Source organism: Zonotrichia albicollis, chromosome 5 (genome assembly GCF_047830755.1).
Source record: "Zonotrichia albicollis isolate bZonAlb1 chromosome 5, bZonAlb1.hap1, whole genome shotgun sequence".
NCBI classification, from domain to species: Eukaryota; Metazoa; Chordata; class Aves; order Passeriformes; family Passerellidae; genus Zonotrichia; species Zonotrichia albicollis.
In genome coordinates, this window is record NC_133823.1 from 40,142,903 (window position 1) to 40,149,066 (window position 6,164).

Below are 6,164 nucleotides of genomic sequence, written 5' to 3' on the forward strand. Positions count from 1 at the left end.
ATGGATTATCTTTGAGATAGCCCAATTTAATTAGGATTGAAAGCCATCTCAGAGACATAATTATATTTTTCTTACACAACTTTTGGCTGTATCTTGTTAATTTCGCTTTATCATTCTAAAGTGAAAGAAAGCAAACAAATACAGGCATGTAAGGGCTGGGGGCAAGAAGAAGTGAAGGATTAATGTTTTATTGAGACAAAGGAGATGTGAGAAGCATCTGGGAAGAGAGATTTTGAAACCCCCTAAAACAGACACACAGTAAACCAGTAATTAATTAAAACAGTAATTAATTGAGCATTTGATTCAAGCTGTAGTTGTCCACTTTTTCCCTGATTTTATGACAAAGAGGTTTTTGCTGCAAAATTTAAACTGTCCAAAAATGACCAGCCTGCCATAATATGGTTACACTCTGACTACCAAGCTACTATACTAAATGTATTTTTTCTTTCTTTGTTATGTTTGCATAACTTTAGATTGGAAAGATCTTTGAAGGCAAAGAGTTTCAAGTTGATTTGTCTAGGCAGATGAAGTGTCCACTTATCCCTCTAAGGTCTGATGACAAGCTGAGCAGGGTAAGGGGAGAGACACAGGAATTTAAGACCACAAAGGCAAGCTTTAGGCTTGTCAAGATTCACCAATTTAATACTAGTGAAGAAACTAGCACAAAAAGGAAACAATTTTTGATGATCCACTCAAGCAAAACAGTCATCAGAAACAATAAAGGAAAGAGGAATAATTGGAAAGTAGTTATTTGCTAACTTAATCAGAGACCAGGAAATATCTCAGACGGAGAATGGACAGGATCCCCATTGTAAACATTTTCCACATCCTTAAGGGTGCAGAAAGTAATCCTCTTGGTACTGCCATTACCTCCCCCATCTGTAACATTTGCTGTTGTGTGCACTCCAGGTATTACATTCTAGTAAAATATTAGTGACTGGAATCAGACCAAGGGATAAAGTGATGGATGGACCCACAAGACATAACCATGTTTGTTTTATTAAATGCACTTATTTAATACAACCAGCACACACCGGGATCACCAATGCTGCCCTGCCTAGAATCCCTAAGACCATATTTTTCTCATTGTCCTCTTTGAAGTCAGACTCCATTGAAATCTATTTTTAAAACTATTTTAAAGAGGTCCATATAGCGCAGAAGTTGGCAAGGTTATGAGTATTATTTCACTCTTTAGAAATTAAATAAAATTTTACAAGTACCATACAAATATGAGATTTAATCCGTATGTCTGTCTATGTTGTTTAATTCAACATTATATTTGATACATTGTACTCTTAATTGCATAGTCTAATCTTTTTTTTTCCTATTTGTACTCCATTCTCATCTTCAGTTCATTCCTTGGCCAACAAAGATAATCCAAGGAGAAACAAAATATTTCTGTTGCTCTGAAATTACATATTTGACTTAACCAGGTGTATCTGCAGGTTCTTCAGAAAAGTGAGTAGGAACAACCTTTAATACACAATATCTTGGGTGGTTGTTTTATACAATGATATTGCCTAGCTACTTCCACATTATTTCAATTTCTGGAGTCATAACATAAATATGTGCTACACTGAACAAATAAGTAAATTAAAAAGCGAGCAGGAAAAAGATAAAATTATGATAGAGCTTAAGAATACCCTATAAATTTTTAACTCTGATTTGATTCAAAGAAGAAGAATATGAAAGAAGTGACCCCACCACACACAGAGAAATGCTCAGAACCAAGAATTTTCATTTGCAAATTATAATTCTAAGAGGAAAATGTTGTTGATTTTTCCTATTCTTTTTGCTTTGCAGCTGGCAATCTGCAATGTACCTGATATCAGTCACTCCTGTATATTCATAAGTGCTTTCCCTACACTGTATGGCTTCAGTTATGTTGAAGACTTAGCAGCATTAAAATAGTTAGTCTATAAATGCTACACTGAATTCTTCAAAGCCACCTAATATTTTTTTCATATGTGTTTGTATTTCTTTAATTGGGAAGAAATCTGCTGAAGTTTTGGGACATTTTACAGCCACTAAGCAGTTTACAAGGGAACATCGAATCCACAAAAAGAAAAAAAGCCTAAAAATTATGTGGCCTTTTGTTCATAATCAATTGGGCTGACTTCTAATAAAAAAAAACTTTTATAAGGAATTCCACTGTAGCTACACAGAGTTGATTAATTTTGTGATGTTCTGCATTTTATCCTATGGCAATAATGCTTTTGAAATACATACTTGCCTTTGTGCTACTGGTTTTGCAAGTATAGAAATAGCCAAGCATGATGGCCTTGCATGTCCAATGACTATATTCACACATGCCAATATATATGCAAAGATTTAAACTAGAGTAATTTTGAAAGGTTTTAAATAGCTTTCTAATCTAAATCTTTACGTCACATTAGTAATTTAATTACTTTCCTGGTTCCTTTCTTTTTCTAGTGGCAGAGATTTGGTACTGTGTCATACTAGTTGTACTGTTGATTAGGGCTGGTACAGATGGACAATAGAACTAAATTGATCAATACCAAGGAAGAGGGGTTAGTTAGTGCAGCTTTCCAAAGACATTCCATACTTTTCAACAAGTAGAATATAGGAGAAGGATGTCTTTGAAGAGGGCAAAAGGAAAACTGAGGCCAGCAGGAAGCTTCCTGTGTAAAGAAGGCAAGAGAAGGCAGGATATGTAAGCTGTTCTTCTAAATAAGGCAGAAGATTATGAGCCACGTTCTTTTCTTGGCACTCACACTAAGATCTTGAGCAGGTCACTTTGCCAGATACACTTCCTCACATGAACATTTAACATAGTTAAATTGATATTTGTTAATATTTTGAGGGTGATGAATAGAAGACAAATGCCAACAATGAAACTTGCTGTGATTTCTGGGGTTTTTTTTGGAATTACTTTGGGCCTTCTATGAGTACACTGTTTTTTCTATATTCTGCAAAGATGTGTACAGACCTAGATGTTTGCTAGGTCTTCAACTCTGTGAGGTGTTCCTGTGTATCTATGCTAGTTACACTGTCTTTGCTACTGCCTATTGAAAAAGATGGGAGGAGCTGCTTATTTTATATTTCTAATAAGAACTGGGGATTTTTCCCATATTTGGTGTGTGATAAAATAATGTCTAAATATATTGAATTTACTGGTCTTATTGTTCATGATAATGATATGTTGCTGACTTCTGTATTATATATATGCAATAACAGATTATGAAATCACTGAATTATGCCCCTATTTCTAAGAACACTGCACAAAAATGAGGTAAATTATTTTAAAACTGGAATTAATTTTTGTACATTTTATCCATACTTCAAGAAATAAGGTGCCTTTATTCTGTTTCTTCAGAATAGGTAAGAAGTTATTTTCTGCTTATCTCTTGGTCTCATTAGGGAATTGCATTTATTGATGTAATATTTCAAATTGATCATGTGATTATGTAACTTTTAGAGATCACATACTTTAGAGAACACATATACAGGTTGCAGTAATAGGCCCTAGTCACTATGTGCAATATGTTTGGTGAATAGATAAATATGGCAAAATCTTCATAAGTTTATAGATGGATTGCTGTATTTTGGTGCAACCTATTTCTACCACTGCTTTTCATTAGGATTGTGACAAACATTTTGAAGACGACATGCTAAAAACCAAAAAAGTTTAAAATATTGTGAAGCTTTTTTTTTTTTTTTAATAAAAAATACACTTTTGGAAAGAAGGCTGCCTTTAAAAACATTAACCTGCAGAGGTTTTTAGTCATAAAGCTGAGTTTGACTTATCTTTCATTTAAGATTTGTTCTGCTTCAGAAACAAAATATTGGTATGCGAGTACCCACATCATTACTATTTCATAATGTGCTGGTTTTGCAGACAAAAACCCACAAAGCTAAGTTTATTCAGATATCATGATTTTGATAAGAGCTGGTCAGGATAGGTTTTGGGGTTGTTTGTTTGTTTGTTTACTTGCTTCTACCCCTCAGGAAAAAATGCCTAGCATCTAAGTTATGAAACTAATTATTGTATTCCATTTCAAATTTTCTATTTATTATTGTAACAGTTTACCATATGTGAAAGACCATTTGGTTATGGTGGATGTACAGTGTAGGTGCACATTTTCAAATACATCATCTCAGCCAATCCTAGAATGAAATACATTACATATTCCCTGTTTTGCCCTTAGCATTACACAAATGAAAACAATGCAGAGAAGAGCATAAATTAATTTATAACAGATAGAATAAAAGTCCATTTTGACAAACACAGTTACCACATGGCCTCGGGTGTGCCCGGGACTGGCAGCCCCTGTGGGGGCGGGGGTGCAGGCCCCAGGGATGGGGTGTGTGGAGCAGAGTGTTGCCTTGCCAGGGCAAGACTTCATCTGCCCCTTTCCCCACACAGGAGCCTGAAGTGTTTCAAGCCAACCATCTCCTTCAGTCTCTCACAAACATTTCCAGTTTCCAGTATTGAATGTATTCAACAGGTCTAAAAAGATATTTCTCTCTTCCTTTTGTGCTTAGATGATATCCATTTGTATATTCTTTGAAAATATTGTATTTAGTATGTTTATTTTTACAAAACCATTCTGATGAGAGGTAGCATATAGACTTCTTGAATAACACAAATCTCTGACTTGACACTGTATGTAATTCTTGTTTGACTGAACCATAGTCTTATATTTTAGCCATCTAGCCTTTGTTTAAAGCCCTCAAGTGATGGTCAATCTCCTTATAACCCTCAATAAATTGTTATTTTATTTTCTTAATTTAATTTCATTTATTTATTGTTAAAAAATCCAACTGTAAAATGCCATGTCTTTTTTCCACTTTCCAAATTCAGAGCCCACCCACTGAGTAACTATGGGTTAGGAGTCTGACTATGAACAGGTATGTCCCTTTTTGAAACAGTCATTAGTCATAGTAAGATTCTCAGTAAAAATTATTTGCTCAATGATTTTGAATTTTTGAATGATTCTTACTGTAACTTCCTCAGGAGTAATTAATAAAGATTTGAAATTCATAATATGAATTTAATTAGTAGGTGTAATGTAAGAGTAAAGAGAAATACTGCCAGGCAACCAGATTCCAAATAGTGCACCAGAAATTATTCTGAGGAAGTGTGCAACAAGTATTAGTCTTCAGTAGGAGGTACATGGAGAACAATGAAAGACCCTGAGATTGGCTTAGTTGGACTGAGGGTGGGTGCTAATAAAGCCATGGTTGCAGGTTTGTTCCCCATATGGGCCATTCATTTAAGAGCTGGATGTGATGATCCTTGTGGGTCCCTTCCAACTAAGAACATTCTGTCATTCTCCAAAAAGGTGGAGAGAGACCACTTACAAGGGCATGTAGTGACAGGACAAGGGGGAAGGACTTTAAACTGTGAGAGAATAGGTTTTGATTAGATATTAAAAAGAAATTCTTTACTGTGAGGGTGGTGGAAGAGAGAAATTGTAGATGCCCATCTGTGGAAGTGTTTGAGGCCAGGCTAAATGGGGCTTTGAGCAATCTGTTCTAGTGGAGGGTGTCCCTGCCCACAGCAGGTTTGGAACTAGGTAACCTTTAAGGTCCCTTCCAACGCAGGGCATTCTATGATTAGATTGTGGAATGTAAAGCTCATTTTATTGCTATTCAGTATTTCCTTAAGACTTCTTTTTTTCCAGCACATTCCTTTAAGCATACTCATTTATTGAGTTCTTTGGGAAGAGCCAGCATAGAAGAAGGGCAAATACTCAGACTGTATTTTAAAACATTCTTTGATGTATTAATCTGGCTCTGAAAAGCTGGTCTAGAAAATGATTTTGTCTGACAAAGTCACTGAGACATTGTGCTTCCCAGTGCCTTGACTAAAAAAATATATCAGACGAGGTTTTTTTGGTACTTTTTTCTCGTTCCCTTCAGCTTTATCTGTACTATGTTTGTTATTTTGGGTTAGGTTTTATTTAGCCTATTTCTTTTTTTTTGTTACACTTCTGACATGTAACTTCTAGTCTGAGTGATTATTGGCTTTTTTCTTAAATCTATTGAGTCTGTTACATTCTCTATATACCTCTGAAGCCTAAGAGATTTAGTCTGTGACTATGGCAAGGACTGGAGTATAAAGCTGAGTATGATACAGAGAACAATTTCTTGAACCACAACAGTGAAAGGGAATAGATGATCCTTTGTTATTTTTGGTT